This window comes from Crocuta crocuta, unplaced genomic scaffold, assembly GCF_008692635.1.
Source record: "Crocuta crocuta isolate KB4526 unplaced genomic scaffold, BGI_CrCroc_1.0 scaffold192, whole genome shotgun sequence".
In the NCBI taxonomy this organism is placed as follows: Eukaryota; Metazoa; Chordata; class Mammalia; order Carnivora; family Hyaenidae; genus Crocuta; species Crocuta crocuta.
In genome coordinates, this window is record NW_027528803.1 from 585,771 (window position 1) to 608,608 (window position 22,838).

Sequence of the window (22,838 nt, forward strand, 5' to 3'; positions counted from 1 at the left end):
TTACTCTTTTATAAATATTTTAAATATTTTCTATTTATATCAAATTTTAAATAAACTAATATTAAAATATGTTAATCATTTATGTATGGCATGTATGTCCAATATAAAATAAAAAGTATGGGATGTTTTTCAAAGTACTTCATTATTTAACAGGTATATATTGCTGAGTCTAGACCAAATGCAGATTCTTTTCTAATGACATGTAAAAAAAAAATCAGACTATAATCTTATCAAAATACAAAATTTATCTGATATTTTTGTCTTTTTTGCTCTACTAAAACTGTTATCACATTATTACTTCATTAGCCTTACTGTGATTATTAATGTTTATACTAAAATTTTCATTGAGAGATCAAAGTGTTTCAAATATATTGAAAATATTAAACAAAGTATTTCTGAATTGAAAGAAAAATTTAAGGCATATGTCCTTAATTAATAATACCTTTATTGATATTCCTGTTTCAATATCCCCAATATTGCTAAAATGGAGGGTCATGTCTATTAGATACCTGTTGAATGTGCACAGCCATGTAAGCAAATCTGCAATTGATCCACATGCCTCTATTCTGAAGACACACCTTGTTGAAACGGGACAGATTGAGAAAAAAAGAAGAAGAAGAAGAAGAACAGACCTTTGTTTCCAGATCTGATTTACTGTGGTAAGTCTAAATCCAACTTGAATCTAGTCATGATAAAAGGGTTATTGGTGGCCCCTGATCATTAGGAATAAAACTGTAACAAGTTTTCCTAGTCACAGTTTATATGACATCTGCTTTCATTGTTTGCATGTGCATTCAATGTTAAACACATACATGCCTTACACTAAGGCACACGTTTTATAAGAAAGGCTAAATTTCTTTTTCAATACAAACATCTAAAAGTTATAGTGTGCAAACAAGCAGAATTAAAAGCATTATCATCTTGCAGATCATTCTGTTACCAGGTTGCCTGGTTCTTGTACCAGATGTACCAAAGAATGGGAGACCCCAGACCAGAATGGGGAGATAGAGTTTATTCAGTAGATAAGTATAGTGGACTTTCAAGAGTGAAAGTGGTCCACTGCCAAAGCAAGAGTGGCAATGGCCCCAAGAGGCATTGGCTGCATCCTTTTAAGCTTGCTTTCTGCATATGAAAATTTGGGTTTGGTTGACAGCTGTTGGTTATAACTTTCTGGCTTCTGCAAATGTGTCTACTCATGATACATTCTGTTATAATTGTACTTACTTATGTATTATATATTTCTAATGAGCTTTTGCTGTGCATTTAAGGGTAAGTTGCACCTTATGTGCCTATGCTCAGCTCTTGAAGTCCCTTTGTTGGCGTCTGAGGCAGCGCTGTGGCTAGACCTTTCCTGTTCTGTTAGCCCCTTAGAGGTGATTCTAAAGGTAGGGCTGTGGATCGGAGGGTGTGGCCAGCATCTGCTATATCCCTTCTTGCTCATGCTTAACTAATTGCCTAACGATTCTGTCTGGAATTATTGTCTCCACTTTATAAATAGGTCTTATTTTTCAAGAATTTCTATGATATCATCTAAAAAGAAGTGTCTTATTTATATATTACCTTTAGTCACTTTTTAAGAACTTAAAGTTTCTTATTTCTTGGGCTACATTTATTTCACTATTTAAATTAGTTTTATGGGGCACCTGCATGGCTCAGGTGCTTCAGCAACCAACTCTTGATTTCAGCTCAGATCACAATCTCACAGTTAGTAGGTTCTAGCCACACGTGGAGCTTTGTGATGACATGGAGCCTGCTTGAGATTCTCTCTCTGTCTACCTTTTACTGTTCCTCTCCCGTTCACTCACTCTCTCTCTCCCTGGGTCTCTCAATAAATAAATAAAATTAAAAAGTCAAAAAAATCTTTTTAAATATATTTTTTAAATGCTGTTTTAAAAATTTTTTCTGAGAGAGAGAGACAGCATGAGCAGGGGAGGGTCAGAGAGAGGGTGACACAGAATCTGAAACAGGCTCCAGGTTCTGAGCTCTCAGCACAGAGCCTGACGCGGGGTTTGAACCCAGGAACCTTGAGATCATGACCTGAGCCAAAGTTGGACGCTTAACCAACTGAGCCACCCAGGAGCCCCATAAAAGTCAAAAAAATCTTTAAAAAATAAATAAATTTGTTTTAAGGTAGCATATTTATTGAGACTTGAGAAGGTTAATACAAAAATATTCCTTTATCTTTCACATAAGTTCTTAACAAATTAATAGACAACAACAACAAAAAGATAAATAAGTGGCAGTGGCAGAGGGAATGTCACTTTTATTATTTTAGAAATGTTGAAGAACTGGACACATGTGTGACCAAAATGTGCTTCCTAATGCTAAACTGGTTATACAGACTAATCCAAAGCAAGGCTAGACAAATTGAAAGCCTTTCAGGCAAGGGCAAAGTCTTTTCCATTGAACATTTCTTGTAGCTTGAAAGACCAAAGAAAATGTTGTCCATGGGCAGGCATATACGGGAAAGATAAAAAAAATTAAAAAAAAAAAGAAGAAGAAGAAGAAGAAGAAGAAGAAAGGGAGAAAGGAAGGAAGGAAGGAAGAGAGAGAGAAAGAAAGAAAAGACTGATTAAACTTGGAATTCCCCAGGTCCATTCCCAAACTTACCCAAGTGAAATATATTTCTCCCTGTTGAAGGATTGTATTATGGGGTAAAGAAATGAGAAGAGAGTTAAATCAATTGATGTTTCTCTAAACTGAAATAAAGTCAGGAGAAGGGAGGTTCACTCTAACAGTATTTATCTCATTCAATTTGTAGTGTAAATGAGGAGCAGTAAAACCCACTGAATTAGGCCAGATTTTAATGTCTAGGCTGTAGACGGGCTTTGGCTCCTGATCCTTGCCTTCAAAAAATAGGCATCCTCAGGGCCAGTCATCAAAGCCAAAATATTAATCTAACTATTCCTTGTAACTAGCAGATTCTCTTAGCAATTTCATCTCAAATTCTACCTTAGTCATAATTTGCTCAAATACTATTTTCTTGGTAGCTTTGGAGAATGATATCATCAGTTTATGATACTTTACCAAAGTATGAAACTTGAAACACCAGAGTTTCAATGTCTAGGAAGTTTGACTGTTAGATGAGCAACTTATAGAAGTGAAAATTAGGGAGGAGATCATCTAATACTTGTATTAATATTTAACACTTACTACACTGATTTCCCTCAGATGCCATGCTTTCCTCAGTCACTATGCTCTCTGTGCTTCCTTTCATGTCATAGATAGATGATAGATAGATATTAGATAGATATATCTATCTAGATATAGATAGATAGATAGATAGATATAGATAGATAGATAGATGATTGAGTGATTGATTGAAAGATAGATATTCTAGTTATATGTAACTATTATAGTTTATATCCTTTTGGGATTTTTTTGGGAAAGACCCAAAGGGGTAACAATGTTACCCCTGGATAGCCTCTAACCTACATCTTTTTTCTTTATGAAAGAAAAGGGATGAAAGAAAAGAAATACCTGCCCCTAATAGAGCTGACTTTTCAGACAAATGTGGATTAAATGGAAGAAAAAGTGCAGTGAGTACATTATCTGCATAAAATCTATTCTGAATGCCTGTTCTTTCAACGGAATGTTGTGCTGTGGAATTTCATTTTTTCTAAGTAGACCTTTCTCTGTGGATTTTTTGTTAGCAACTCACTAGGGAGATGCCACTGTGAAAATAATTACTGACACAACATAAAACCCTTAAACACTGTTTAGGTGGGAGAGATTTTAAGTATATTAGGGTTGGGGAATAAAGGAGCTATTCAAGGCATGGGATGGAAGACCTTTTCAAAGGAAAAAGGTAGTTGAGTGCCTGTTCTGTTTGCTGGGTTTTCATTGGGAAATATGTGGAACATTCCATACCTCCAAATTTTGACAAATGAGGTCTGTTTTGTTTTTCTATTGTATAGATTTCAAACTTTGTTCACATTTGCTACTTTTCTTTCTTGTTTGCTTACTGTCGTTTCAAGATGAGACACATAACTTTAAAAGCAGTGGCTATTTAATTTTCTGTGGAGGCTGAGATATAGCATGGTTTTAAGAACAATGAAGATTTTCAAAGTACTTTCTTTTTCTTAGAAAGTCATTGCTGCATTAGTATACAGATTATTATTCTAAGTCCAATTTATGAGAGTGTTATCATGTGCAATTTATAGTATTCTGCAGCACATTAAATAATACTTCTTAATATCACTGATAAATTGCTTAAATATCTTTGCACATTATACGATCTCACTATGGAACCACCCACTTACAAATAGCAGTTCAAATATATATGTGGTTGCACAGAAAGTGAATAATGCAGCATCTCATTTATAGTTTTAGCAAGTGTCTGATGTTCCTTGTTCTGAGAGTCCATTATTCTAGCTCATTGCTTGGTAGTATTTTTTTTTCTTCTTCTTTTTCCCCCTTAAGGAGATCATTTATAGTGACTTAGAAAACACTTACCACTTGCTTTTAATCTTATGGAATGGATGGCTTTCATTTTCTGGTGAAAGTTAAAGCTTTACATAAAATGAATTAAAGTGATTTCCTTTTTAAAAAAATTAATATGGTCCTACTTTCAATAATTACCCTTTTAAGAGGGTGGCATTAATTGAAAACAGATTCAGTATGTTTATTACCCCTAATCTTAAATCTCTTTCTTCTAAGACTTTCTAATACATTTTTTACATAGGCAAAAAAGTATGGGTGGAAGAGAAAATTTGGATTGCCATCATGGAAGTCCTCTTTAACCAATTTTAAAGGATAAACAGAAAAGATTAATATTTTTAGGGAAAATCTTTGAACCACGAGTCAGATCCAATGAACCACTGGTATCTTGTAAAGAACAAACTTCCTTTAGAAAATGTTTATATTTGGGGTATGTGGGTGTCTCCATTGGTTAAGCGTCCAACTCTTGGTTTTGGCTCGGGTCATGATCTCACGGTTCATGAGTTCAAGCCCCACGTCAGGTCTGTGCTGACAGCATGGAGCTTGCTTTGGGTTCTCTGTCTCCTTCTCTCTCTCTGCCCCTCTCCCACTCATGCTCTCTTGATCTCTCTCTCTCTCAAAAATAAACATTAAAAAAACGGAAAAGAAAATGTTTATGTCTAAGTCCATTAAAAATTCTTAAGATTTGCAAATTTCATTTTTAATTATTTCTCAGTTAAGAAAGCTTAGTTATTTCAGGTTATTAGGAAATATTAGGTAAAACCTTAAAAAGTTATAGTAGCATACTTCTCTCTTCTTCCTTTGTTACTCAGTTTTTGTTGTTATTAATATTTCCACATGATGTTATATATAAAGAGAAGTTTTATCCATTCTCTATTTAAGAAAACAATAGAAATCAATTTGGAATAGTTAACAGGATTTTTTCCTGATTTTTTAATGGCATCATTTATGTCTCTGAGCAAGCTACTTACATTCTGTGCACTTGAAAAGCAAAATTATTTGGTTCAAGGTAGATTTCTCATGTTTTCTTTTTGTTTTTAATTCTACAAAACAGAAAACAGATTTCACAAATTGCTTAATCCTTTTTTAAATCAAATATCTGTGAAGGTCATGTCGTAAGCTATTTAAAGCTGAATCTTTCATTTCAATGTATTTGTTTGTCACCCAGAAAATTGGGACTTTAATAATAGTATCTCCTCATCCAAATTTCACAATGTAATGGATTAGGTCAGAATTTCTGAACTGGTACTAGCTGAACATTTCTAAAATGGTCTTTCATTTTTTAGATAGTGCCTGATGTTACTGTGCTTGATTGAGAAAGAATTCCAAAGGCTTCACATCAACTCTGTGTAAATAAAGAGAAAGCAGAATGACTATTTAATAGCTCTGGGTAGATTCAAAGAACTCATGACGTGTCTTAAAGTGCCACTTCAATTATTAATAAAAACTCTAGACCAGAAGAGATAGATACAAACTAAACTCTAAAAGACAAAAGAAACAGAGGGAAGTCTACTAGGTAAAAGCTAACCATTTGCCTTCTGATAATGTAAATTATATCACCACATTTATTTGATGCTTGCATGGTTCTGACATACCTATGTGGGGATCCGGTTTCTAATCTGCCAAGTAAGTCAGAATAGCTCTTTGGTAGAGGAGCTATTATATGCCTTATCAATTTGGCCTTTGGGGACCCTTTAATGGAAATGCAAATTTGAAACATGATTTTAATTTTTTCTATTTTTTAAAATGTTTTATTTATTTCTGAGAGACAGAGAATGAGAGAGACAGTGTGAGCTGGGGAGGGTCAGAGAGGGAGGGAGACACAGAATCTGAAACAGTTTCCAGGCTCTGAGCTGGCCGTTAGCACAGAGCCCGACAAGGGGCTCGAACCCACAAACTGTGAGATCATGACCTGAGCTGAAGTCGGATGCTTAACTGACTGAGCCACCCAGGCACCCCGTTTTTTAATTTAATTTAAGATATATTGCTTCTGAATTATTTTTAAAACAGAGTTACTTTTCCTAATTTATATTATGGGCTTTTTTTTTTAAATTGTCATAGGCATGTTAAAAACTGATAAATACTCTATTATGCTTTGGCATTTTTCTCTTTGTGCTACAGTTCAGATTTCTGCACTTATTTGTGTGAACACCACTGGTCAGTATTCATTGTTAATATATTATCTCTCTCTGTCTATATCTATCTATATACATATATATATATTTTTTTGTAAAATCTAAGTAATAGGACATTTTTATTGAGTGGAGGAGATATAAGGAAATCAAAGGTCATCAGTAAAGGGCTCCAACAACAAAGAGCAAAACTAGTAAGAAATTCTACATCATCAAAATTTTATAAGAAAGCAATATATAAATTTATAAATTCCTCTAAATTGCAAATTAAGGATCTACACATATTTAATTCTATGATGGTCTTTTTATATTGTGATTCTGATATTTTGTGGTTGAGGAATCTCGATTTATTGATGTATAAATGCAAAACTTTAAAAATTTGTTTTCAATAATTGGTACCAATGGTGCTTTGAGAATTTTCTTTAATCTTGGCACAGTGAACTTTGTTCACAATAATTTAGAACGCTCCCACCTCTTTTCTGGTATTTTCAGTTATTAAAACAGTTTAGTACAGATAATATTTTAATTTTATATTGGAGGCAGAGCCTTCTTCATCTCACCACCATTTCCAGTTTATTAGTACTGCTAGCCTTCTTGCTGTGCCTTGGGCAATGATGGAAACATGACAGCATTGTTTTTAGAGTTTTCCATGCTTCCCTCTCTGCTGTTGGAGGAGGGAGGGCTAACAGCCCTTGTTAAGTTGCCTGTTCCTTCTTGTAGTTGTAATTGCAGTTTCCTTGCATGAACATCATATGAACATCTTAATGTTATTTATCTCTAGATTAAAAAAAAAAAACATGCTGTGTATGTTTGTGTGTGTACTTAATTGATTACTTGGCTGCATGCATGTTTCATTTTCCAAAGTATATTATAAAGTTTTTGACCGTAATCAACACATTTTGCTTTCTTATATGCTCCTATTTCTTGGTATAATGCTGAGCATGTAAAAATACTTGATGATAGGTTAACAACTACTTACTAAACCACTATTAAAATAATGATTAAGTGGTTAAATTGATTGTGATGCTTATTCAGATTTCCTGTGTTATAATTATCTGACTACTGTGGATACTTTGTAAAGATATCATCTATATAGACATGCTAACAGTCACCATATTTTACCAGGTTATATTCAATGTGAATGTGACATGACAATTTTATTTCCTTTTACTCATCTTCATCAGCTCATAGAGTTGATAATGTACATATTTTCCTATGTTTACCATAGTGGAATATCCTAGTTTACTATGGTGTAATGTCCTAGAAATCTTCCTATGTCTTTCCAGATCAAATCTCTTCACAAATTCTATATTCTGTACCAATCATTCTTGAAACTGACCCATAGAGAAGATCAAATGACTCCTTTGACCTCCAACTTCTGATTAGGATCAATAGAAGGCTGGCAGGAGATCTTGAAGGTAGGATTACTGTGAGGTCAGGGTTTATATTGACCTAAACCTTTTTTGTTAGATAGTTTAGATAGTTGGCTGCATTTCTGTATTGACTTCTACAGCTTCTCTCAAGGATAATTATTATTCTTTGTTCTGTAAGTAATCTTTCTTCCACTTTCAGGTTTAGGGTGGCAACAGCTCCCCTTCTGTTAGTAATCTTGAGATACTGAAACTTCCCTTGTTGTTTTTCCTCAATAATGTCCATACTTTGCTAAATTCTCCCCTTATTAACTTCTCCTAAAATCATCCAATTTGACCCTACCATCTGTTTCCCACTCATAACCTGACTTCTATGAAGGATGGCAACAATTATGAATCCTACTACTTACTTTTATCGCATTTCATCTCCCAGATGACTTAGATGCTTATCGCTAGTAGAGCAATGTATAGGATTAGACTTTTGGAAATGAGTTTCTCTAGCAGAACCTTTCCACTTGTGGTTCAGATGGAGTAGTAGGGGCTGGGTTTACCTTCTTGTATGAAACAACTAAAAAAAAGAGAGAGAGAGAACAAAAGAAAGAAAGGAAAAAGAAAAGAAAGAAAAAACGGTTTGCAGAATTTGAAAAGCAACAAAGAAAAATGATTCCTGAGAAAAGGGAATCAAACAAAGTGAGCCCTAAAACTTCTCTCCTTTCATTTTTATTTTTTCAAATTTTTAAATGTATATTTATTTCTGAGAGAAAGACAGAACTCAAGTCAGGAATGGCAGAGAGAGGGAAACACAGATTCCGAAGCAGGGTCCAGACTCCAAGCTGTCAGCACAAAGCCCAATGAGGTGCTTGAACTCACAAACCAAGAGGTCATGCCCTGAGCTGAAGTTGGTAGCCCTACCCACCAAGCCACCCAGGCTTCCCACTCCGTTCGTTTTTAAAGTTTCCAGGTGGCAGCAGAAGCAAAGGAAACCCAAACAGCCAGTGGTGCTCTGGAGTTGAGACAGACTTAAGAATTCAGGAAGGCCTCAGTGGTTTAGAGTTTTCAAAGCAGAACAGCAGAGCTATGGAGAGTGAGTTCTATAGATATGCAAAGAGTTCTCTAAGTCTTTAAATGAGTACTAATTGGTAAATAAGTGTGAAGAAATGATGTAAGAGAGGATAAAGAACCACCCACAGACAGGAATTAACACAATAGCTGTCAGTCCTCACACAGGATCAGAGCTGTTTCATATTCTCACCAGCCAAATTGGAAAAATTTTCATTATAAATGGTCTGGGGTTAGAGTACTCATAGGGCGTTGCATCAGTGGTAGGGCAAAATTAGCTCTAGACTAAAGGCTACTGCCGTCTTGTTTAACAATACTTAAAAGTAATCCTCAAAAGGCTGAAACTATTTCCAAAAAATGTAACAGAATCCCAAAATGAAACTTAAGAATTAAAGGGGTATAAAAATGTCTATCAAGGCAAAATTCATATTGTATGATATCCAGTAAAAGATTATCAGTCATGGAATGAAGCAGAAAAATATGATCTATAATGAGGAAGAAAATTCGTCAAAACCCCCAACAGATCCAGAAATTACATTGATATTATAATTAGTACACAAGGATATTAAAAGTTATTATAACTCTTATTATTAAATGTAGGAATGTTCCTTCAACATCTTGTGTTCGTTCAAATCTTAATATCTTTGAAACCTTGGGCAAATATCTTAACCTTTTTATAGTTCAGTCTTCCTCATTTGTAAAATGGGGATAATAATATCCCCTACCTCAAAGAGTTATTGGAAGGAATATATGGAAATATACATAAAGCTCATAAAAATGTGTGTCATATATAATTTTTTAAAATCCATTAAATTTTAGCTATATTCGTGGTCTCAAGAAACTTAGGTTATCAGGGAGGTTTACAAGGACTTCAGTGAGGCATTTCTGCAAAGTTACGAGTAAATGACCTTGTGAAACAATTCCTTTGGGGAGAATTTTGCCAAAATTATTTTGTCTGGTTAGTCTCATAACGCCCTTAAACATAATATTTTATTCTGACATCTTCTTATTGAATGGATAGAATGACAGAAGACACAAGATTCTGACTACTGTCTAGATCATTATTTTACTATTCAGAAAAACTCAAATCTGGATTGACTTGAAAATTAAGCCTTTAATAATACAGAAGGGATTACTCACCGTTGTCTTTTATAAAGACACTTTCTTTCCTCCTAATGTTCTTTAAGAAACAATTTTCAAAATTTAGTATCATTAAATCCTTTAATTGGTGACCTGCTGTCTGATGCTTGGGAAAAAATGATACAAATGTTAAACAAAATGCAGAGATGCAATGAGCCCCAAATTCATAGCTGTGTCCTTTTGATGGGCTATAAATGCTTAAAAATAATAGTGATTTACTGAGTTTTCAATAGTGAACTATTGAATACTGAATTATTCATTGAATGTCTACTACTACATCAATAATCACTAAGGAACTGTTCTAAGTAGTCTCAGTTTTCTCATTGCGTCTGTCTTCTGTCCTTAACCTGATGGTTGTTTGATCGCATCCAGAAACCTATCTTTCTGGTTGGGTTCAATCTCTGTCTTCTCAGCCAAGTCATCAATAATGATGAGGTCCTCTTATGAACTTCTGGCACTTATTTCTCAACCTATCATTACAGAATAATTATATACAGTTGTCTGGTGCCTTTTCTAGTATTTAAAGTTTGGTATGCATATTCCAACTGTATGAATTAAGTTCTGTAATGGCATGAGGTTTTTTTTTCTTATTAGCGCAGTGCTCAACATTCAAAGTGTTGAATTAATAATTAATATATTTCCTAGTGATGTTCTCTTGGACAGATTCGACTCTGATTTCACTTTATAAAATGCACACATACTTGCATTCTTATAACAACTCTTAGACATCCTAAAAAATTTAACAAATTCTGCTTTGAGAACATTTTATTATATGTTGTAGAGTGTATGCACTCTCTCCTCTTCTTTTGGGTGACTACAATTATAATGCACTTTATTTCTCCATGACTGACTCTAAACCTGGATGTGGTAACATGCCAGTCTTACCCAAGTTTGAATGCAATTTGGATTATTGCATGCCCTTTGGAAAGTACTTGATCAGACATCTAACTAAATTTCTCATGAAATTAAACTTTTCCACAAAAAGAGAGAGAATATGCCTCAAACTCTTTGAGGATTTGTGTTTGGCATATCCTTTGCAAGTCTTTTACTCAGAAGGAATATATAGAGATGGATTGCTGCCTTTACCAGATTCCAAACCCTTTTAATTCATAAAATACAGAGTAAAGATTTGTCTATATGAGAGAGACACTTCAGTTTGTAGCGTACATGATGTAGACTCTTGGTTATGAGCATTTCAGAGTACAAATGTCCACTCTATTCTTTACCCTTTCACTTAGGAAACATACCAATCCAGGGTTATAGATGGATGGATCAAAAAGAATAACCTGGGGGTTATATAAATTCATTAAAAAGGTTAATTATTTTCAAATTTTGGTAACTGAACTCTTATTAGTAATACATTAGTGCTATACATCTTACAACTGGCCATGACATATGGTGCTAGCAGGGTCATTGAGAATCCCTGCCCTATGTAAATATTAAAGGGACTGCACACCAAAGGGTCTAGGAAGTAAAGTGATAAAGATTGATGACCATGCTGTACTTATTAATCTAGTCTACGTCTGAGGTTAACAACTACTACAAGATGCTGTAGGCTTCCCAACTCTATCCCTTTGGCATTCACAGCCTTCTTAATACAAGTACTTTCAGGTTTTACTCTAAAGGTTTTTTCTGACTCCACAGGTCTGAGTCAAGGCAAGCTAGAAGTGCTAGGGAGTTAACTACTAATGACTTTCCCCACCCACCCCCAGCCACCCAGCTTCCCACGAATTACAAATGGGAATTAGTACATGAGTAGTCTAGTTCTCTCTTTACTCCCATTGTAAAACTCTAGAACATATTTCTCACTCTCTGCCAAAAGTACAAAGCCAGATTGAATCCTACTTGCCCACTGTGTTTACCTGCTTATGAAACACCATATATTGGCATTCTTCCCTTCCTTGCCTCACTTCCCTACTCTCCTGAGATTATCACCTCAATAAACTACTTGCACATAAATCCTAATCTCACAGTCGAGCTCCTGGGAGAACCCAATATAAGCCAGAAATGATTATCTTTTCTGTTCTCAAAGCTGAGCACACTTGAGATCTGGCAGGGCAAGGATGAAAGAATAGCAAGAATTGTTAGCCCTTCAGAGAAGAGGTAAATTGTAAATCAAGACTGGTGTCTTTCCCGGGAGTCTGTCTTCATGGTGTTTCACTATTAAAAAAATGTTTCAAAAAGGGGGTAGAGAAAATTAGCATGCTGAATCATTGCGTTTCATGGTCTAAATGTATTGTCTAGTTGTCACCAACATTTGTTTGGCACCATAGTAATAGATAATGTCACCCATAAGCATTTATGTCTGGCAACTTGATTTTCATAGGTTTATTGCTTAGACAAACTGGCCTTGATATTTTTCACTGAGCTTGTCAGTATAAACAAACTTATTTTAGATTTAATATTTTATTTGATTTCTCAGAAGACAGTTATATTGATATTTTAATCTAAGGTGCTTTTTTCATTTTGGAGTACTGAATTTATACTATTTTTTGTTTGTGAAGGAAATTGAGGTTGATTTATTGTTCTTTATGAAATGTAAAAATTGCCATTTGGTTTTCTGAATAGACAATATGAATAAAAACATCACTTGGATTCAATTCTGGGTTTTTCACTGATTTATAAGTCTAAGTACAATCTAATTAAGTTTTATATCTCTCGGTTTCTCTATATGCCAAGTGGAGAGGAATACTATTTACCTTCCATTTTATAGTATCAATATGTAATTAAAAGATTCATGAGGTGAGTTTTCAGAGAATAATGTCTAATATGATTGGTCTACTTAATCAATCAATAGTTTAACTTGTTAAAATTTTAATTTTGCCTTGATTTTCCATCCCTAAAATTCTGATAAGAGAGAAAGAAATTATTGATATGGATGATGATGTATCACTAAGGTGTGGTGGAGTAGCAAGTTTTATGAAGTTTGGCTTCATCTAGTTCTCTTTGCTATTAGACACAAGATACCTAAGGTGCTTGACCCTGCTGGGTACTGCTCCAACTGGTTACCGCTTCCTCCGTATTTTTTTTTTCAGGACTCTTATTTTCACCTTGCTCACATTTTGACTGCTGTGGCAGCGGCTTCTGTACTGCCATAATATGCAGAGACCTTGCTCAATTACAAGGGGTACTTTGTCTTTGAATACATTATATATTATATAGTTGGGATCCCCTATAGCTGAGCAACACTGCAGTGCAAACCAAGCAATCCCTTTTCTAGGTGCTGGGACCAAGGGCTCATTCCATAGCCCTCTTAGACAGAGTTGTGGATGTTGCTAATAAGTAATTCTAGAGGCTTGCAAGAATTGAGGATTTCCCATATGCTAACCATTGTGCTCACCACTTTCCCTGCATACCCTTATGTAATCCTCAAAACAGTCTGAGAAGTGTTATTTTATTCCCATCTGGTAAATGAATTGAGGCACAAACCTGAAGCTTAATATATAGCTGCTCCTCCTGTAAACTTCTTAGATTTAGAAGGAGATGGACATGGTTTAAATCCTGTTTTTCCTACTTATCAGCCAAGTAGCCAAAAGGTGTTTTCATAATCTCTCTCAATCTCATTTGCCAGTTCGGAACCGAGGGTCTAACAGTAGCTTCCCTGCATGGTTTAGGAATGTTTGTGAGGCCAAATGAACAAACCATAACTAGATGACATGTTTTGTAAAAAATAAATTGTAATTTTATATTTATTATTCATACTTTTTAGTTAAAGGAACATAGCTGTATTTCTTTCTCACTCAGAATCTCCAAAAATAGAAAAGAAAATCTTAGTGTTTTTATACCCAACTGACAATTTCAGTTTCATTGATTGAAATGTTCAAGAAATTCACCCACCTCCTTTTTGTATCTTCTACTACTTCTCCCACACACTGGCTAAACCAATCATATTGACTTTTTAAATAACCAGCACTAAACTATTAAATCTCAGACTAATAAGGTCCCCAGGTTTATGGCAGAGCAAAAGCAATTGTTTCCACTTAAGTCAGTTCCCTATAACTGAGAAGTTTGTCGGACAAGGTAATTTTGAAATATTAAGTGAATATTTTGGTGTTTCAGATTTTTTAAGAAAACAATATTTAAAGGGTATGCCTGGGAAACAGAGTTCATAAAATTTATTTTGAATAGACTTTCACAGAGGACAAGTACTTTCATATAGTGGAAAAGAGGTGAGTCCTTAAAATTTTTTTCTATGAAGATTCATTCCCTTTTAAGTTAAATGAGGCAGGTGATTATGTGTGCTGATTAATTTTGTGGGTTAACTTGGTTAGGCCAGGGTACTCAGAGATTTAGTCAAACACCAGTCTGGATGTTAGTGTAAAGGCATTTTTTAGATGAGATTAACATTCAAATCAGCAGACTGAGTAGAACAGATTACCCTCCCTAATGTGGGTGGGCCCCATCCAGTTAGTAAAGGTTTTAAGAGAAAAAAAAAAGACACATCCCACATGAAAGGGAGAATTCTGCTTCCAGACTGTCTTCACACTTGAGCTGCAACATTAACTGTTCTCTGAATCTCCACCCTGTTGGCCTACCCTGCAGATTTTGGATTTTCTAGCCTCCAAACTTACAAGATCTAGTTACATGAATTAGATGATTAAAATGCATCTCTATTTGTCTATCTACACATATTATTGGTTCTGTTTCTCTGGAGAACCCTGACTGATACACTATCTTTTCCATCCTTCATAGCTCTCAACAGCACACAGTGGGTGCTCAGCAAGTAAAAATGATGGGCAGCAAGTGCTTAAAGAGGAGGCATGGAAACAAAGTGTCTTCCACCAAAGACATACATACAGGATGCTCATGTCTCCAGGAACACTTACCCTGGTTCAGAAGAAGCCCCCAATCTGACTTAACTGTTTTTGGATACACTGTGAGACTTTTTTATCAAGGTAATTTTTTTTCACTGAGTTTGATTTTATTGCTTTCCCATGAAGTTAAACATAGCCTTTTCCAACCCCTGCCCTCCCCTATTTCTTCTCTCTTTGTCACTCTTTAACCCCAAAGGGCATTGGATCTATTCCTGGCTGCACCTTCTGAAATCTATGAACAGTGAAATTACATAATTAATAGACAGTTGAATAAGTAAGTAGTAGAGCGCCAGAAAGTCCACAGTACATTCTCTTCCGTCCCCTCACCCCTGGCTTTCCCCTTGGACAAATGCAGTTATGGCAGCAGATACAAAGGCAATTAGTTTTGAAAACTCTGGCATGCAGGAAGTCCCCATACAATAGCTTGGAATAAGGAGTGGTGTGTATTAAAAAGCTTTGTGAGTATTCACCACCATCTGCTCCTATCAGGACTGTCAGTTCTGCATCAGTCCCTCTCTCTCTCCTACCCAGCTCCTACACACTATGGGGGTGTCCTGTGTTATCCTTGGAACAGCCATCATCTGGCAGTGATTTTAACATATGTGCAGCCAGTATTGCTGCTTTAAGCAGCTCATCAACTTAGAAGGCCACTAAAATGAGGAAAAATACTTTATTTTACATGGGGGAAGGTTTGCAATAAAAGGGGCCTCTATGTTTCCTTAAAGCAGGAATACTCATTCTGTCCAGTCTCAAAGTCCACACCTTATCTCATGTAAACGCGTGGGGCATTGGTACCTAGGATGTGAAAAATCATTTCAGCTGGGTTCGTGATAGCCATTCTTATTTAAAATTAACAATTTTATTTTTAAAAGTATAGGATTATACATTTGACTCAAAGATATCCTGGAGCTTAAAATATTCTAGAGTAATATCTATATAGCCAAACCTGGAGAGGTACTGTGTTTGGAAGTCTTCTGAAGGATGGCAGATGGATTAAACAAAAAAACAAAAAAACAAAACAAACAAAACAAAAACAAAAACAAAAACAAAAACCCAAAAATAAACAAACAGAAAAAAACCCTAAAACAATGTGAGAAAAAGTATGGGTCCCTGCCTTAATTTTGTGAAATTTTCATATTGAAGAATGTTTAAGAGCTAGTTCTGTGGCCTTCCTTGAAATGAAGAATAAGCACCTGAATACCCACATCACTCTGTCTTTCAGAGTAGCAGATATCCTTCTATTTGTTGTGTGGGCCTGAAATTTGAATTACTGCAGGTAGCAAAAATGAAGAGGCTCACCAGTTTGGATGGTGCTGAATGATAGGAGAACAAAATGTGTGTGAGGATACTGTACATATTGCTCCATGAATGGAAGGCTGATGGATATGCTCTCTATCCATATTTTGCTTAAGCCAAATAGGAGAGATTTGTTGTTTTGTAAGGTGTCAGAGTAAACTGTTGTCTTATGATGTGGAAGCTTCAGAAATAGGGAGTCTAAACAAAGAGAGGCCTTGTCACAGATTGCTTATTTTATTTTTAAATTTGTGGTTTTGATTCTCTAATATATTTTTTTTTAATGAGCAACAGAAGCCAGAAGAAGTTTCTTACTGTGCTGATGAAAATCATGTTTGGAATGAAAAAGCCTGATTTTATTTTAACCAATGTTTATTTAGTTGATTTACTTTGATAAAAGAAAATATACAAATAGAAAACTAAGTAGAATACTTTATCCTCCTGGTTCCATATCTATGATTATTGATAATGCGCTGATGCCTATCTAATTTTTATTTTAGAAATTAATGTAAGGGCTTATGATATTTTAGGTATTAAATGTAATATTAATTAATTATAATTACACATTTAATATTACATATTAAATTAAATTTCCATTTAGCTTAAACTCCTCTAGTCAAAAGTAAGAAATTTAATAGAGACTTCCATATATGTATATGTATGTATATACATATATATTATTTTAATGTTACTTTTCAGTTAAATTCTCTTATAAATTAAGCATTCAGAAACTGGGGAACTAACACGTCCAGGCTCATCTTGACCCTTACTTCTTAGATTTCTCTGGGTCCTCTTGGTCTGGGCCCTTGTAGTTTTACTTTCTCTTAGGTAGCTGGACACCATTGCTTTTCTGCCAGCAAGCTGACTTTTTTTTTCAGATGTGTCCACATTATAGTGAGTCCCATCACTTCCTTCATTGCTGCTGAGTACAATCCAAATTTTAAAAGTTCAGATGTTTACCTTACATTTTAAAAGCCCCCAAATTCCTTTGAATTAATGGCATACATGAAGAAATTTATACATGCAAGCAAGTATACATTATTCTTTTGAGAAAAATAGGTATGGGATATAGATGCAAAATGAACGTGTGCTGTTTGGAGGTGGCAGGAGAATGAACTATTTCAGGATAGGATTGAGCTGTGACCAATACAAAGGAACACTTGAAGTTATAAGAAGGAGAATAATGAGGGGTGCCTGGGTGGCTCAGTCAGTTAAGTGTCTGATTCTTGATTTTGGCTCAGGTCATGATCTCAGGATTCATGGGATCAAGCCCAATATGGGTCTATGTGCTGACAGGGCAGAGACTGGTTGGGATTCTCTCTCTTCTCTTTGCCCCTCCCATGTTCATTCTCTCTGTCTCTCTTTCAAAAAAAAAACATTAAAAAAGAATGAGAATAATTAAAAGAAGAGGGTCCCAGAGAATCACGAGGCAGAGGAATTAGCATTGCAAATAAGAGTAAAGAAGGGTTCCTGAAGACACAGGAGTATTTAGAGAAAAACTGTGGAGGAGGTCAAAGGAGTTCATGTGAATTACATGCAAGTTTTTCAGAAAAGAAGAGGGTAAACTGTGGAGAACAGGAAAGCAAGAAGGTAGGGAATTTAAAGAATAAACAAAATAGGATAGCTTCTGTCAGATGTGAGAGAAATCAATGGGAGGGAAATACAGTAATTTTTAAGAATTCTGAGGATATGGCTGAAAGGAGACAAACATGGATGGTAGTGATTCAATCTAGACTATTTTTATGAGTCTTCTAGTTATTTTCTTCAGGTCTGGAATAAGAGTTAGTGAGTAGATACGGAAGATAAAAAAACAAGCAAACAGACCAGCAATTATTGATATCTCACTAAATTCTAGGCACTGATGAGAGATCTCACTGCTTCAATCAATCAAGGAGGTGCTAGGACTTATGCGTGGGTGAGGTGTGGCACTGGACAATCCTCTGAGAGAATTCAGGGCTACATGGATGATTGATGGGGGCTCCAAAGTACATAGGGGAGCCAGCAAAACTCCTAACTGGGGGTATTAGAGAAGCCAAGGAGCTAGAGGTCCTGATGAAGTTAGAAGGGGTTGAAATGGGAGTGAGCAAGGACTGAAAAAAACAACAAAAGGTCATGATCAAGAGGGGGACTTAATATTGGGATTGGGATTTTTTCCCATTGATTCAGTAGCGCAGGAAGTGATCCTGCTTAATGAAAGTAGAAGATTAGACTTGAGAAGGCCAAGGAACTCTGAGTTTTTTTAAAATCTAAGAATCGTTCACTTTTTGATGAATGCATTGAGTAAATTATTGAATATTAGCTAAAATCCAAAATCCAAAACCAAAACCAAAATCAAAAACAAAACAAAACAAAACCTGAACAAACCTCCAGAGAATTTGGTATAAGAGGTTCCCGTGTTGTGCCTCCAGGTCTCTGGGAAATTAGTGTTCTAAGTGAATTTTACTCTTAAAACTTAGAGTTGCAGCTCCAGATATAAATCCCACTGCATTCACAGTTAAAATTTATCATCAAATTGTTTAACTGGCAATTGCAGCCATTCATCTGCAATTTCTAAAGGCTCTGGAGACTACAACAGCACCCAGTGTGCATTTGCTGACCTCAGATATTGATTTGAATACATATATTGAATCATTTTTGTTGTATACCTGAAACTAATACAATGTTAGTTATACTTCACTTAAAAATAAGTAAGTAAACAAAATATTGATTTGAACACTTTGCAATACAGTGAGTTCCGGGTATATGCAGAAGTGCATACTATAATGGATTGAGATTAGAAACATAAGCACAGGCAAAAATCCACCAATTTCTGATTTCTTTCAATTTTGCCAGTAAATTTGTTTTCTCCGGGACCAGCAAACTGATTCCACAAGAAGAGCTCTCATCCCTGTTATTCTGCCTCTTTCCCACCTTGTTTCCATTTCCATTTGCTCAGCCCACTGAAATATGGATTAGTGGGACTGGGTGTATAATTACATTTTTTTCTGGCTCATAAATGTTTTCCTATTATTATTTTCTTTGAAAATTCATGTGGAAATAACTACCATGAAGGACAGTGTAAGAATTCTTTAGCACCTTAACTATGGGTTTATTTGATATTTTTATGATTAATATGAATAAGGATATTAATACCAATTAGTAGAAAACAACCTTTGAGATGTTCTACCATTTCCAATCTTTTCCTCTGAACAAGGTGTATTGGAGATGGAAATAATATATTTAGCACTTTTATGGCCTTGGTAACATATCTGCTTTTAGATGCCCATATTAACAGACCACTTTTGTTTAGCTTCCTCTGCTTTTAATCAGTCCAGCATGATTACCTTAATCACACGATGTAGCCACATCCTGGGTCATTATCCCCTTGCTCAGTAGCAGACCTAATAAAACAATGGGAAAGGAAGTACCAACAAGAAAGGTGAAATAATACCAGATGAAGGGAGACTTTTGCTAAGTGAGACCTACATAAGTGGTTTTTGGTGAAGTATAACTGAATCGGTAGAAACTTATAACTAGGAGAGTGTGTCCCAGGCGAGGGGACACATGTCATGTCCCCTCATACAAGAAGGGGTAAATTGGGATGATGTTGCCAGCACTCAATTCAATGCAGAGGGCAAAGATGAAAGACAAAAAGAAGTCTGGCATAAGATATTAAAATAAACAAACAAAAAATCAGAAAACTTGAAAGTAAGTCCTTAAAATAAATAAAGGGCTTTTCTAATGTCCTACTATAATGTTTCATAGCCCAGTTATCCTTAATTTCCACTTGAATGCCTTATTCTTTTATTTCCTTAAGCATGAAAATATTTTGGTGCAGCTGCTAAAAATGAAAGGCTAGCCAATAGAAGATTATTGCTAAAATCCCAAGATAGTTTATATGGTTAGTTTACAATGCAGATTCTGATTCAGTAGGTCTGGGTGGATCCAAAGTTCAGCCGTTCTAACAACTTTCTGGTGAGGTTGAAAGTGCTAATTGCCAGGTAGGTAAATGTCAGTTCCCAGCTTTTATTTATCTACTAGTGCCTCCTCAGGTATCCAGTAAACTACAAAACCTAGAAACATTCCTGGACCACCTATTTATATCTGTATTCTTAGAGCGTTTTCTAAAAGAGCGGCAGTATATAAATTTGTAGGTGTCCTTCAGTCTAGCAGTTGCATGACTTTTGTTCTTTAGGGTATTTTATTATAAGTTTATTGTCATAGACCACATAATAATAGGAGAATCAATATTGAGAGGGTGTCAGGATGCTTGTATTATATTTTATACTCTGCATCTAACTGGTTATGTTAGACTAATAATCTTTCAGTACCCTTTCAGCTTGGTGATTCAGAGCCAGTGAGCACAAGATAGACCTATTTAGCCTAAGATGTCATTCCCTAGTATTTATTGGCTTTGAATAATAAATGCAGCTCTTTCTGCATGTCTCTCTGCTGAGGTTGCTTTTTCCAGTGGGGAGATGTTTCTTCAAGATCACTTTAAAGCCTAAAGATTTTTAATTCCTCTTAAAACTACTTTTTTTCTATCTTTTAATTCAGATTTCCTTTAAGAGGAGAAACCACACCCACAGCCTCCTCCCCACCCCCCACCCCAATCAATTATTTCCTCTGCCTTGATTTTTGTTATGCAACCCAGCTAGGTTGCTCTGCTACCAGAGGCTCACAAGATAAATTGCCTCCCTTTGGCTGTGTTGTTTTCTTCAATTATACAAACAGCAGCCTGAGAATCTGGAGATGAGAACTACAAGAATTCTGGGAGATGCTAACGATTAGCACTTGCATTATTAGTCTCTGGAGGTTCTTAAAGCTCAGAGTCCCTCCTGGCATTGTCAGAATAGCGAAGCGTCGCTGAAGCAGGCAGCAGGCAGGCATCATTCAGCTGCCCTGGGTAATGCTCTCTTCGGTGCATAGGACTGTTTGCCTCTAGAATCCCAAGATCTGCCCAGGAATCAACAGACACTGCACGGCCATGATGAGTTTAACTGTATATAATCAGTCTGGAGGGCTGATAGCAGTGAAAAATCTTGTTGCCCTGGGAGGGAAGCCCATCTTTCTCTAATAAAACAGAATGTAGCTACTGCCCCACTCCTTTCTAAAGCTCTCTCCTTTATATTATTTTTTCAAAGTACAAGTTAGAGCAAGCCTTTAGAGACGCCAAGCTTATCAACTCTATTCATCTTCTGAGTGAATACATTTCTTTATGAAAATGCTCCTGGAATGCTATTTTGTTTGTGGTTCTCCAAGGAGCGAGCTTTGTATCTCTCTACCTATTCTGCTCCATTTAAAAATGAAGTGCATAATGATACAATTGTCAAAAGGAAAGAAATACATCCCGAGATATTGTGGACTGAAGCATCAAGGAAGAGTAAAAGTTTTCCAGTAAAGCCTTTAGTAGTATTACTGTGCAGGCACTATTTCAGTTTGCTCTGAGGCAACTTTTTTGGAGACACAAGTTTCACTTCTAATGAAGAGTGGAAGTTTATTGGCAATCTGAGGTAAAAAGCAGAGCAATCCAGAGAATCTGGGGGAGACCAGAGAGGTTTGTTCACTTCAAGATGAGAAAATGAGAAATAGATTTTGGTGTAGCATACATGACGTGAAGTAGAACATATGGGGAAGGTGTGGGCTTTGGAGTTGGACACATACACCTTAAAACATTCATGTACTTTGTGGCTTTGGGCACACTTCCTTGTATTCATATTTTCCATTTGTACAATAGGGATGGTAGTACCTTCTGCACAGGGTCGTTGAAAGGATCAAATCAGACTGGTAGAAGTTAATTTCCTAGGATGTAATATCACTAATGAGTGTCAGTTTTGCTAACACTTTTTAATAGTCAGTGTTTTCTGCTCCTTCCTTGATTTGTGTCTCTTTTATAGTTCTTATGACACATCATTCAAATTACTTTTTCAGAGGAACCTGGGAGGCTCAGTTGGTTAAACATCTGACTCTTCAGCTCAGGTCAAGATCTCACAGTCTATGAGTTCCAGCCACGCATAGACTCCACGCTGGCAATGCAGAGCCTGCTGGGATTCTCTGTTTCTTCTCTCTCCCTTTCACTCTGTTTCTAAAAAATAAATGAATGAAAATAAATGAAATTAAAAAATGAAATTATTTTTTCAAGTCTGTTTCGATTTTCTCTTAGTCATGGATCATACCTTAATAAGATCACTAAATTTGAGATCAAAAATACTTAAATTCAACAAATACAGGTTTTTTCACCAGGGAAAAAGGGATGGGGATACTTCTCAAAATAGCTATGATGATTAAATTGGAAGCCTTATAGGTACTCTCCCTTGACATAGTGCTTAGCACAGAGTCGTCTCCATGAAGATGTTAGTTCATCCTTGGCTTCTTTGGCATGGTCAGTGCCTAGCAGTGTCTGACATTATTTGTATGTGTAATACCATAGTTTGATGAATAAAAGAATCTATGGATAAGTGTGTGAATGTCTAAATAAAAAAAGAACTTTAGGTAGAAAGACAGAGACTTTGGTTCTAATTCTGCCTTTGACTTTGGCTGTGTAGCTCTGTGACCTTGGAAATTCACTTTTACTATCTGGGTTCCAGTGTCCGTCATTGAAAGGAAGAATT

General features: G+C 35.7%; 1 long non-coding RNA gene across 1 annotated transcript in view; it reads left to right on the top strand.

The window, feature by feature from the left end:
- The window catches only part of LOC144224605 (uncharacterized), a 226,325-nt gene extending 204,037 nt beyond the window's left edge, over positions 1 to 22,288 (top strand). The window contains exons 2-5 of the long non-coding RNA XR_013333084.1: positions 506 to 659; positions 3,461 to 3,539; positions 14,834 to 15,036; positions 22,159 to 22,288. This is a non-coding gene — a long non-coding RNA (uncharacterized LOC144224605). The remainder of the gene's footprint in view (positions 1 to 505; positions 660 to 3,460; positions 3,540 to 14,833; positions 15,037 to 22,158) is intronic.
- Positions 22,289 to 22,838: the final 550 nt, after the last annotated feature.